The 14,258-nt window shown below is 37.5% G+C and overlaps 1 long non-coding RNA gene across 1 annotated transcript; it reads left to right on the top strand.

The window, feature by feature from the left end:
* Positions 1–12,371: 12,371 nt before the first annotated feature.
* On the top strand, positions 12,372–13,070 carry LOC140820616 (uncharacterized). Its single transcript, XR_012115534.1, has 3 exons — positions 12,372–12,679; positions 12,772–12,849; positions 12,930–13,070. It is a non-coding gene; the product is annotated as an uncharacterized lncRNA (long non-coding RNA).
* The last annotated feature ends 1,188 nt before the right edge of the window (positions 13,071–14,258 follow it).

Raw genomic sequence — 14,258 nt, 5'->3', positions numbered from 1 at the left:
TAAGGGTGAATGTGCGTACCCGAAAGCTTTGATGCCGTAGGAACAATGGAAGTGTACCTCACATCCCACCAATCAGAATAGCCATCTGATACGGTAATGGGATTTTCAATGACGGTGTTCTTGAAGAATTTCGCTTGCTCGGACAAATCAGTGAGAGACAATGAAGTGAAACTTTTCTAACAAAGTTATGTTTTCATCATGTCGTTGATGGAATGTGGCAGATGCAATGTTCTATAAGGGAGACTCAGGCACAAACAGAGCTGAGAAAGGTACAATGATGGATTGTAAAACTCAAAAGAAGGAGTGCTTTGATCATGAGGAGATGTCCCATCACACACTAAGAATCTCGGGTGAAGAATGATTACTCTGACAACATCAACGATGGATTGTGCAGCAGTCTTCCTCACAGTGGTCATGTGTTCAATCCATGGGTAATCTTTGAGCTTAATTGTGAAGCAAAGTGGACGACGGGCTGGCCTATAAATGGTAAGGACTGAAGGAAGGAAAAAGTATCTGCGACAGTGAAATCACTTTGACAGGACATAAGGTCCTTCCACGACAAATTTTCAGTGAGAGAGCCAGGAGGAGATGCTAGTTCAGTGAAGTAAGAAAACAGCCATACTTGAAGAATCCACATGGCTCCGTTGAGATTAGAAAGGGGTGTGTCATTTACAGAAACATTCAACCATCGGTGAAGTGACCCTAAGAACATCACACCGAGACCATGGACTTGTCCAACACTTAAAGACCTAGCAAGAGCTAAATATTCCATAGTGGGATTGCCAGAAGAGGTATTTACATACAGCACCCACATGAAAGATATGCGCTCTTCGCTAGTGAGAGAAGTTCCTCTAAGAGCACACCAAGACCGGATAACTTGGGAGTAGGATGATGGATTCAGGTATTGCTCGGAAAGCTGAGGCAAGTCTTGAGTATTCACCAAACTAGGAAACTCATTCCCTAGAAATGGAAGACCCGTGAACCAAAGGATATCCTGGAAAGTGATAGACATGGGACCACAAGAAAGTATGAAAGAATTACAAGGAGGAGCCCACAGTCTGATAGCACCCTCAAGAAGATATATATTGAAAGTGGTGTCAACAATATACATTTGAATGAGTTGGTAAATACATTGTTTCCGCCAGGTACTACCATAAAACTTTTTCCACCGGTTTACCCAAGTGTTCCAATTTGCATCATCTCGTGGTAAAGATTTAAACTTGGTGTACTCAAAAGGTGGTGCTACCTTGCGATCTAACAACAAAACTGAAACGTCTGTCCTTTTTATTGCTTTAAAAGTACTAGAAATTTTTTTAAAAAAATATTTCGGCCAACTCAATTAATACATGAAAATATTTTTATGCCGTTTTTAAAATAAAACCTCAATCAACTAGTATTTAAAAATTCGAGTGAAATAGTCGTAAAGTAAAATCGTCCACTGTTTTACCAAATCTAAAAAGCAATAATTTGAAAAGCAAAGCACATACTAAACCTCTCAAAATCTCTCAAAAGCATAAGTATATAGTCTTAAAATATTTAAATGAAATCATAAATCATATTGCGGAAAATGTAGCGCTGGTCCTCGGGTTGTGTGCGCCTTCAGTCCAGTCAAATCACTCATCAAGTCCTCCCTCAATACCACCTGCATCAACCCACCTAGTGAGTCTAAAGACTCAACACGTCCTATCTTTGATAACAAGTAATACGTAATACAGTTAACATAGAACAGTGAAAAATACTTGTACTTAAAATATCATTTTCTTAATGATGCATAAACTTTAAACTTAAACTTTTTCAAAACATAAACATTTCCTACACATAAACATATCACATAAACATATTCATATTCGTATCCATATTCGTATTCATATTCATATCCATGTTCATGTTTTGTTGAATTCAGATCGTGATTGTGACTCGTATTCTTAAATGTATTGGGCGATGGATCCATCTAAAGAAAACCACAGTACTGGGCGGCGGGGGACACCAGCAACACTCTCACCGGTCAACTGGGCTCTGGCCTACGTATTAACATATCATGGCATTGGAAAAACGATCGTCGGGGCTCCCTCTGGGGCCTTTTCCCATAAATGGGCTCCCTCTAGGGCTTTCTCCCCTCACGACATCTCCAATCATATTCATCGTATTCGTATTCGTATCAACGGAAACACGATCGTCGGGCTCTTATTGGGACCATAACCCTCACGATAATTTCAACATATTGCAGTAGTCACAATCTTTTCACGTCCTTCAACATGTTATCATCACTTAATAAAAACATGCATAAAATATCATTTTTATTTTGAGACCAAGCATGCAACATGTCTTTTAAATGTCAAAGATTAATCCATAAAAATCCATGAACATCTTAAAATAAACGTTTTAACATATAAAAATCCTAAAAAACATAAACGTTTTAAAATAAACATTTTAACCTATTAATAATCCGTAAACATTTAAAATAAACGTGTTAACACCTTAAAAATTCATAAACATTTAAAATTGACATATTTTCATATAAAAATTCATAAACATCCATAATCATAAAAAAATAATCATATTAGCATATAAAACAACATTACGGGCAATGCCATGACGTTTACAAATTTCTAGATGTAAAAAGACCGTTTTAACCCTAGACGTAAAATTTCACGTTTTTGACTTTTTCTTAATGTCATTGACTCTAACATGTTCCAAATAATTAATTATGCCTACATGAATTTTCTCATATTTTTATTTGGCATAAATCGACGACTTTTAATTTATTATTTAAATGTGACGTATTAATGCGTTTTAATCCCGAATTGAACCAAAAATTAATATAAAATTCCCAACTTAAAAAATTAGACTTATAATAATTATTTAAACTTACACCTAATTTTTCATAATTTTATAAAGCTTAAACTAGGCGTTTCAATTAACTCGTTAATTAGCGTTTCGTGCGGCGATTAAATTCCTAATAAATCCAAAACTCGTTATTTTGATACCAAATTTTTAACATAACCTTTTTAATATTTATTCTACCCTTCCAAGTCATGAGCCACCCCCGTGGACCCATGGACTCAATTTTCTTCTTTAATTTCTCGTTTTGACCCTTTATCGAACACACCGAGCCATCTCCTAATTTACTCGAGCCACGCCCGAGCCACCTCGAACCAAACCCGAGCCAACCCACCTAGGGACCCTACTAACCAAGCCCAGCCCATATAATCAGCCCCTAAAGCGCTCAAACACCCTGGAACCGAGCAACCAAATCTGTGCATGTGTGTGGGCGTGAGTCTCATTGGTAAAAAGGACTCCTATCTAGTTTAGGCCCCTTCCAGCCGAGCCACCCCTGAGCCCACACGACCCTAACCATCCCTGGACCACGGCCAGCCCAAGCCCAGACCGACCCAGCCCCTGGACCCTGCGCACGAGCCACCTGAAGAAGGCAGCACCTGTGCGTGACTCTATTGATGCAATCCTCACGTTCCTGTTGCTAGGCCTCTAACCACCGAACCACCCCTTGAACCATCATGATGTGCACTCACTTAGGACCCCAAGGAGTCGACCTAACCCAGCCCAAGCCCCCTGGACCGAACCCACAAGCCTGCGGCACTCACAGAACCTGCGCCCCACTCCTTTGCACTCTCGGGTAGGAGTCCATGGTGGATAGGAATCCTCCCAGCCCACTTATCTCGAACCCTAGCCTAGATATGACCCTACCCTTGACTCCCCCACAGCCCTGGCTAGCCCTGGAACCAAGCCAGAACCAGGCCAAGACAACAAGACCCAAAGGCGAATTTTTGAAGAATTTGACAGCAAGTTGGACAGCTTGTTCTTGGCTTTGTGTATGGTGTTTAGATGGTGTTTTAGGAGTCTATATACCGTGTAAAATCATGCCTTAACATAACCTATATCATGGCAGCCGTTATATACATGAAAACAACAAGAGTTTGAATCAAAATCATGCTAGAATTTTCATGGATTACATAAGAACGAAAATAATTCAAGTGTCACTTGTTTTTCTTTTTCTTTTTCAAACTTTTCATGCCTAAAACAAATAATATGATGTGCTGATGGTTTGAAGGAAGAGTAGGCGTGCCTTTGCGTAATTTACGCACGAAAATTTGTTGACGATTGCGAAGAACGGGCGAGAACCGCGGTTATGACCTTCCTTAGCTTTCTACGGAAATTTTCCACCAAATAAGGTGCTGTGTGTGTCGTGTATATGGGTGGGATTTCAGAATTGTGGGCGTGACCTTTTCATAGGGTTTGGGGTGATTTTTTTTTTTAACATATTATATAGTAAATAAGTCACTAATTAAGGCTTAGGCATGTTAAGCATAATTTAGACCCATTAAATGCTTGATTAGAATTAAATAAAATACTAGCAAAGTTTTTGTTTAAATAAATTTGTGGATTAAATAGCCGGGTTGCCAAAAAACTCGTATTTTTGATGAAAAACCAACACCGATAAAAATTACTTCCTGACGTAAAAAAATCACCTCGAAACCCCTTATTTTCAAAAATACTAAAAACCCACAATCATATTTTAAAAATAATTATTTAATAAAAACATTTTTCGTTATTCAGCCCTCGGTCTCCGTTCTTCGATCGCAACTTTGATTAATCCTTAAAAAATACAATTTTATGCATAATGACAACAAAATCCTATTTAACATATAATTATGCATATCACATAATCAATTAATTAAAATAATTTAATTAACCATTTTTCAGAATTCCTAGATTTGCATGTCGTTGGATTACGTCGTCTTAATTTTGGACCTTACAAAAACACTAGACTACAGAGTATATAAGGGGAACAGCACGTTGGCAGTCCCAGCAGAGAAAAGGATATGACAGTAAGAAGAGTCAATGAGGGGATTGAAAACTTACACCGAGGTAGAATCGTCGCAGATGATTGTCGAAGGCCTGCGAATGATACAAAATTCAAAGTAAGAAAAATGGGACTTAACGAACTAGAACTTGGTGGAATTAAAAGTACCTAAGAGCAGACATCTTAGGAGCTGAGGGAGAAAGTTGAGTTAGACAGTTAGGAAAGCGTGTGTCCATGAGCAAAAGGGCACTGGTTGTCCCTACAAATCAAAACACGCAAACTTCCTCACATTTCAAACAAGAAAAATCCATAAGGATGGAAGCTTTCACACGTAACTAATTACAAAGAACCGCCAATGCATAAGGATTATCACAAAGGATGAGCAAGAGTATATAAATAGCATGAAGCCTACCCAAATATGTCAACAAAAAATCTCGAATAAACACATAGAGCATCATCCGATTGATTCTACCATGTTGATTAAATGAGAGATTCAGATAGTCTACATGTTCCTTGGAGTGGCACGATTGGTGATTGGCGAGTGGAAGAATCACAAACTAACAAAGGGAAGCCCATACTACTTGAAGAGCAGAACCCACCGAAACATAAGCGGAGTCCAGGATATCCCAAAGGGTGTTGCGGCGAGAACAAGCCACGCGAGGAAGAGGCAGGCCGCGATGATGTGCAAGATGAGCCACAGGCCGCGATTCGCAGTCTGCTAAAATCATTTGGGCGATTAGCGAAATCGAGGAACGAAGGATGTCGAGGGATGGCGGCGCTTCTATTGTCCGGCATATGGTTAGTGGTAGGTGGAAAATTAAGGGGTAATGGAAAAGAAGAAGGAAGTTAGTGTGCGAGATTTTGAGGACTTGGTGCTGAAATCGAGGGGTTAAGGGTGGAGAATGAGATTATTGAGGGGAATGAAGATAAATGTTGGAAATTTTCAAGTTCGCAATCTTGATTTTGATGTTAACAAAACTTCTTGTTGTGTTTCTAATATATTTACTCAAGTGTGAAGTTGTTAACACAAGAAGCAAACTGAAACCGAATTCTACACAAACTGAATTTCTGGCGAGCTTCGGTGTTTTGATGATATCTCCCAGCAGGATGATTCAAATGACAATTCGCCAATTGAACTGACCAGAAAACTCAATTTGGAACAAGTCGTAGCTCACATCAGTTGGGAAAAATCGGATGTTATCATGGTCTAACTGATCGCTCAATTACCGAACTGATCATACGAAAACAGCAATCAGTTGGGTTTGAGCGACTGCGGTATTTTGGTCATATCTCTCAGATAGGTTATCGAAATGAAGCGATTCAGTATGCGTTGGAAAGATAAGACAAAGATCTACAAATCATTTTTAGAAGTCAAAGTCTGAATCGAAGCTTACGATGCTGATAAATGACGATGAAGCTACTGGTTCTGCACAAACTGAAATCAGCTAGGCTGATTTCAGCACACCAGCTGAAACTGAACCAACTGAACCAGCTGCTGACCAGCTGACCAACCAACTGAACTGAACCTGCTGCTGACCAACTGAACTGAACCAGATGCTGACCAGTTGAACTGAACGACCAGTTGAGTTGACCAGTTGACCAGTCGGGAAAATGCCCAGCAAACTGAATTTGACCGTTGTAATTTCAAAACAATACAGAAACTTTTCAACGGGTCATATTCTTGTGTCTAACGTATATATCATTGTTGGGACTTATAAATACAACATATTGAAGATCAAACAAGAGTTTTTGAAGAGGATTCAAAGCATGGGCAGTTAGCATGAAGAAATCAGCTAGTTGAGAGCACAAGCCCTTGTGTGAGGATACATTTGAGATGTACACTGTAACTGATAAACTCCTCACACACGATCACTCACACATATACAAGAGAGTTGAAGTTCAAAGAATTAGTTGATTGAGTCTTGCACAAAGACGTAAAACTTGTGTATGTAGTCTTTGCATATGAGACATTAAACAATATGCTGATTGTGAGGTGCTGTCTACAATCTTGAGTGTTAGGAATTCAGTTTAGGCAGTGGGTAAATCCTAGCTGAATGGGTTTGTACAAAGTGTTGTATAAATCAAAGTCTTCTAGTGAATCCTTCCCAAGGGGAAGAAGGGGTGGCGTAGGAGTTATTCAATCTCCGAACATCCATAAACAAATTCGTGTCTATTTGTTTATTGCATTTACTTATCATTTCCATAGTTTTAAAGATGTTTTGTTGAAGCATTTTGTAAGGTCCGAGATTATAGAAATGATATTATTTTAAACCGAGATTATTGAATTAGAGAATTATGGAGTGTTGAATTATATTCCAAGATGTTTGAACTTATTTAGGATTGAAATTGAATCGAAAAGATTGAATAGGGGCCAAATTGCAAATAGTGGAAAGTTGAGGGACTAAAGTGCAAATATGGAAATTTTGGTTGGACACTTGTCTTGCCAAGCTTATTAACGTGTAACCCTTCATCCTTGTCACATTTTTCAGCATGAAATTCGAAACTCCATGGATAATATCTCCAAGTTTTGTTGTTTTTATCATAGAAAATTGATTTTGCAAGATCCGGCCATCCGATTTTCGATCCGAGCATAGTTCTGCGCTCCTCTCATCAAGAGCTACTAGAGGATGTAAGTTTCATTGAATTCCAACATGTTTCAAAATCTAGATGTTGGAGGAATTGTGATTTTATTATAGATATGTATTCTTGAGTAGCTAGAGATCATAACACCGTAAACGGATTGATTATCGGATGTCGTATGCAATTGTTGAAAAATCCAGCATGTTGGCCGAAATTACATGGTGCTGAATTATTGTGTTTTGGATGGGTATTGTTGTGGATTATGAGTTGTTGATGTTAGTGGATTGTTGTTTGAGTTATCGAGATACCGAAATTGCGTAGTTATGTCGCCGAATTTGATATAGAATGAAGTTAATCAATTTCATGTCTTGAGTTGAGTTTGATATTGATAATGTGAAGTTCGAATTGTGCTTGTTCAGAATTGGTGAAGAAGATTCGGACTTGAGATCGTAGCTTCAAAACCGAAGAAAAGGAAGGTATAAGTCAATGTGGTATTGGGAGATGGACTTGAGTCGGTTTAGACTTGGGTTTCCCTAAATCACATACTTTACTTTATTGCATTGATATTTGCATTGATTGATTGATATACTTGTTTTCTTGAGTTATAGATTACAGGTATTAGAAGAGTAATCTTATGACAGAAGTGCCGTTAGTGGTGGGATCACCACGGGCACATTGCACGATGTCATAAGATTGTGTATTGGCGGATGTGCCAAAGACTGTCACTGGATGTTTGGCTATCGATGTGGATAGGATGGTGGCTTTTTCTATTACTGTTAATCAGTATTGTATCGATGTGGATAGATTGGTAGCTCTTCTGTTACTGTTAATCGATGTCATATCGATGTGGATAGAATTAGAGTTACTTCTATTACTGTTAATCGGTACTATATTGATGTGGATAGAATAATAGCTTCCTCTATTACTGGTAATCGATACAGTATCGATGTGAATAGAACTGGAGTCTTTTCTATTACTGTTGATCGATACCATATCGGCGTGGATAGAACTGGAGTCTTTTCTATTACTGCTAGTCGATATACGCATGCCAACTTCTAGAATCGGGATCCCTAGGCTAGGATTGAGTCTAGTCTGAGTCGTGGAGTCACGAGCATTGTCGACAGTTTGATAGTGATTATGTTTCAGATTTTGATACATATATTTGTTACTTGATTACATGCTTTATATTTGTTTATATGATTGCATGTTTCGTTGGTTTATACTGGGATTATATTCTCACCGGAATTATCCGGCTGTTGTCTTGTCTGTATGTGTACATGACAACAGGTGGGACAGGTACAGGGTTGAGGAGATGAAGAAAGATCGTGATTAGAGTGGAGATTCCGGACTTTGAGTATGATGTATAATAGGGTTGGAACACTTGACATTAGTTGTTAAACCTTAGTTTAGTTGAATGTATGCAGTACAGGACTTGTATTGTATTTTAACTGATATGTATATTAGTTTGATTTCACTACGTTCCGCACTTTAAAAAGAAAAAAATTTTAGACCATGTTTTATAATTGATTAATTAATCTCAATGATGATTAAGAACTTGATTAGCGTCCGGGTCCCCACACATTTTATGTGTTCTTCAAATACCAAAATATTGTACACCAAGTTTTTGATAAAATGCTTCAACTAAAATTCAACTTGCATATATTTTAAATGCTTTACAAAATATTTAATCGGTTTCTACGAAGGATTATTTCGAGTATCTTCCGCTTGATTTTTTTAACCAAACTCGATTTAATTCATCGGTGTTTCAAGAACAGGGCTATTGTAGCTCAACGGTGCTCCCCCTAACCGATCCCAACAAGTGGTATCAGAGCGGGTTGTTCTTGAAATAACATTGAAACTGATTTTGATGTTTAAAATTCGAAATTTCAGATTTTTTACACATATATATATATGCAAAACTAAATTTTCGTGCAACTTGTAGCGACCATGGGAAAAATGACATATCTCCTTGCTCGAGTGTCCAAATGACGAACCGCTTTTTGCATTGCAAACTAGACTTGTAGAGGTTTACAACAGTATAAAATTTGCAGTTTAATTATGCGTGAGAAAATACAGTTTATTTGTTGAAAACATAGCATATGTGCTGCAGCAGAAAATGAGCCATGTAGAAAATTGGTTAGTTATCCCTCTTATTTTACATTTTTCAAAATTTCAAAAATATAGGGGGAGAACTCATTAAAATTTTAATGGAGTTATTATTGAGGGGGAGAAAATTTTTGTCAAAAATGTTTTGAAAATATGACTTTTTGATTCACACAAAAAGGGGGAGAAATATGTTAGTTGAGTTGATTGTTTATCCAAGTTTTGTGATCATCAAAAAGGGGGAGATTGTTGGAACTTTTCAAGGTCGCAATCTTGATTTTTATGTTAACAAAACTTGTTATTATGTTTCTAACATATTTACTCAAGTGTGAAGTTGTTAACACAAAAAGCAAACTGAAACCGAATTCTACACAAACTGAATTTCTGGCGAGCTTCGGTGTTTTGATGATATCTCCCATCTGGATGATTCAAATGACAATCCGCCAATTGGACTGATCAGAAAACTCAATTTGTAACAAGTCGTATCTCACATCAGTTGGGAAAAATCGAATGTTATCATGGTCTAACGGATCGCTTAATTACCAAACGGATCACACGAAAACAGCAATCAGTTGGGTTTGAGCGACTGCGGTATTTTGGTCATATCTCTCAGCTCGGTTATCGAAATGAAGCGATTCAGTATGCGTTGGAAAGATAAGACAAAGATCTACAAATCATCTTTAGAAGTCAAAGTCTGAATCGAAGTTTATGATGCTAATAAATGACGATGAAGCTACTGGTTCTGCACAAACAGAAATCAGCTAGGCTGATTTCAGCACACCAGCTGAAACTGAACCAACTGAACCAGCTGCTGACAAGCTGACCAACCAACTGAACTGAACCAGCTGCTGACCAACTGAACTGAACTGAACCAGCTGCTGACCAGTTGAACTGAACGACCAGTTGAGTTTCTCAGAGTTGACCAATTGATCAGAGTTGACCAGTCGAGAAAATGCCTAGCAAGCTGAATTTGACCGTTGCAATTTCAAAACAATACAGAGACTTTTCAAACGGTCATATTCTTGTGTTTAACGTATATATCATTATTGGGGCTTATAAATACAACATATTGAAGATCAAACAAGAGCTTTTGAAGAGGATTCAAAGCATGGGTAGTTAGCATGAAGAAATCAGCTAGTTGAGAGCACAAGCCCTTGTGTGAGGATACATTTGAGATATACAATGTAACTGATAAATTCTCATACACGATCACTCACACATATACAAGAGAGTTGAAGTTCAAAGAATTAGTTGAGTGAGTCTTGCACAAAGACATAAACTTGTGTATGTAGTCTTTGCATATGAGACATTAAACAATATGCTGATTGTGAGGTGCTGCCTACAATCTTGAGTGCTAGGAGTTCAGTTCAGGCAATGGGTAAGTTCTAGCTGAATGAGTTTGTACAAAGTGTTGTATAAATCAAAGTCTTCTAGTGAATCCTTCCCAAGGGGAAGAAGGGATGACGTAGGAGTTATTCAATCTCCAAACATCCATAAACAAATTCGTGTCTATTTGTTTATTGCATTTACTTATCATTTCCATAGTTATAAAGATGCTTTGTTGAAGCATTTTATGTGTTCTTCAAATACCAAAATATTGTATACGAAGTGTTTGATAAAATGCTTCAACTAAAATAGTTTTTCTTATTCAACTTGCATATATTTTAAATGCTTTACAAAATATTTAATCGGTTTCTACGAAAGATTATTTCGAGTATCTTCCGCTTGGTTTTTTAACCAAACTCGATTTAATTCATCGGTGTTCAATATTTCAAGAACCGGGCTATTATAGCTCAACGGTGCTCCCTATAACCGATCCCAACAATAAACTATAATCTTTGATCGCGAAGGAATTATATTTGTGGATCTCATGTTGAGGAACACCAGAAGAATCGATATGCTCAGGAAGCGTGCGAGGGAATTTTATTTTTTGAAAAGACATGTTTCAGCTGTCAGCTCATCGTGATAGAATTTTCTTTCAGTGACTAAGTTGGTTTGGGCTCATTTAGATGCCTTAAAAGAGATGGGCACACCACCAATAACCAATTTGGCCAAATTGGCTACGGTGGACAATTGTTATGTCTAAAAATAACTCAGGCCCATAATCAGAAGCTCAAACGTTTTGGCCCAAGAAGAGTTGCAGTTCGGTCCAAAAAAGCACGATGACAGAAGTTGAGCCATGACCCAACATGAGTGGTCGTGGAATGTGGTTGAAACTGCCATGTGGAGTGTGAGAAAAGCAGCAGAAAGGATAAAAAAGAATCCCCCAACAAAATCAACACAAAAGCTACAGTAAAAGCTCTGCAGAATTCTACCACTAATTGTTCGCCCATTTTCCATTTTCCAAGCAAACTATTTTCTCATTTCTTCAACTTTATTGTAGAATGTTGATAAAAATTCATAACAAAATATTTAAGTTTGATGTTATCTATGGATTCTCTCTATAATTTCTTTATTTTCCTCAGTTTATACATTTAGCTTTGAAGCAATATCGAAGGAACTATAAATAACGGTCGAATCGAGATTCGCAACGCTTGGTAAACGAAGTCGGATAATTAAAATTTGGCACAAACATGTGCCTGGCACACCCCACAATTTTCGTGAGAAACAACTTCTAATTCAGTGCATAAAATAATCAAATATTTTTATTTATCCTATAATGATTTAATTTTATTTTTTATTAATGTGTTATGATAAATATTATGAGATATTAAAAAAGTCTTTTAATATAACAAAAATAATAATCTCCAATTTGTATGTTTATATATTCCCATTCTCATCCCTGTCAAATACTCGCATCTTGAAATTTCCGAGATACAATCCCAGCCGTCGATTAATCTACATAACCTATCCACACCGTTCAATAAATATGGGCCTTTTCACCACCCAATCAGCTGCCTTGCAATCATCTATTATCGCCGCCTCGCTATGAAGCTCTCACCAGCTATTTAGCTCGCTCTTTTTTCTTAGATTTTCGCTTCGTTGATTCTTTTTGGTGAAAATTTCTTTGCATATTCTGTTGCATCGTGCGACGATCTGAGTTTCTATCGTGGATTTGAAACTAATGGTTTTCTACGATTTTATCCGTTTCTCGGACCTTTCTTTCGGTTCCGTTCTTGATTTCGATCGATCATGCTCGGGAGATTTGTGGAGGATTTCGGCTGATCGATGAAGGTAGTTTACGAATCTACTCGTAGTATTCATGGTCTTTGATGAAGTATTTTATGACTGTTTTGTATTTTGTAATATCTTTTTACCCTATGTAGAGATGATCTATGGCTGAATTGATGAAGGTTTATGCCGCAAAGGCCGTATTCGTCAGAATCGTGTGTCTATGACCTCTGGCGAGTTTTCATTTCGGAATTTCTTGATTTACGTCCGTGATCTTATTTTTTTCGTGTTTTGATTGATCTTAAATACTTAGGTGATCTTTGTTCGGCGACAAGGTTTTTCGAACAGTACTTCTCTCACCGGTTTCAGCTTTTTTCTCCCGTCCCAGAAACAATCGTTGCGTGGAGGATTGATGCAGTGGAATAGCGAATACCATGCGGTTTGAGAAAGTTTTTAACAAATAATTTGTTTAATTGCATGTTATTGCTTCAATAGCATCGTTATGTGATTTGTTGTGAAAGAATGGTGAGGAAATAGTCGTGTAACATGGTGGTTATGTGTTGCTAGAAAGATGAGGCGATCGCTTGTCGATTTTGACCTTTGCCATGATGGGTGCGCTCGCATGGCAGGTCCCGAATTCAATAAAAAAAATGTTTTTTTGTTTTGGAGGGGAGATGGTACGGGAAATTGCCCGACTCTCCTCTCTCGTGCGCGTTCTCTCTCTCTCTCTCTCTCTCTCTCTCTCTCTCTCTCTCTCTCTCTCTCTCTGTTCTTGCCATTTGCTTTTGTTTCCTTCCATGGTGTTGGTGCGTATCCGGCAATCTATCCCGCAGTTTGGCCTTGAATGGGAGGGAGACTGATTACAACTAATCAAACTCTATTCCAATCCATTCATTACCAAACTGAATCTCAATTTTTGCGAGGAAAGAAGTAAGAAAGCAAACAAGGAATCTATCACCCAAAGTATCAACGAATTCAAAGGTATATATCAGCTTTCCTTCGTATCTTGTTGGATCTATCACCCAAAATGTTCACATCTAATTTTTTTTTTGTTGCAATTTTAACAAATCAATTTGTCTAATAAATTTATGATAATTGGATTTACAAAAACGAAACTTGGGTGTCTGTATGTTTGACATATTATTATCAAAATTCAGAACAATGAGAGTATTCTTTATGAAGGATATGTTTAACTTATTATCATCAAATTCAGAACAATGAGAGTATTCTTTATGAAGGATGTTGTACGGAGTGGCACTATCTCAGTTCTTGAAAATTTTCTTTGTACGATTTCAGCTGTAAAATTGGAATACGAGGTTTTCTATCTACAGGCATCCTGCTGGGGTAAATGTTAATCATGCAATCCAAACAGTTCTGCTACACTTTCTTCTTGCAGTAATAACAGCAACTGTGTTTGTTGGTCATCGTCCTATGCACAACTAATTTTGTCCTATTAACTTGTCCGTGATTTACATACACATCGGTGTTTACATTATGCTTCTGATGTTTGGCATTGCGTATCATAGTTTATACATTTCGTCATATATTTCCAAGTTCTGCGAATTTTCTTTTGTATATTAGAAGCTATATCAATTAAGCTAATCAATTGAGCCACTGAAACTTTTGTTGCACTCTGAGCTAT

Source organism: Primulina eburnea, unplaced genomic scaffold, assembly GCF_022965805.1.
Source record: "Primulina eburnea isolate SZY01 unplaced genomic scaffold, ASM2296580v1 ctg128_ERROPOS2300000, whole genome shotgun sequence".
NCBI lineage: Eukaryota > Viridiplantae > Streptophyta > Magnoliopsida > Lamiales > Gesneriaceae > Primulina > Primulina eburnea.
Note: the sequence above shows the minus strand (reverse complement) of the source record. Positions and strands in the feature narration are given on the sequence as shown.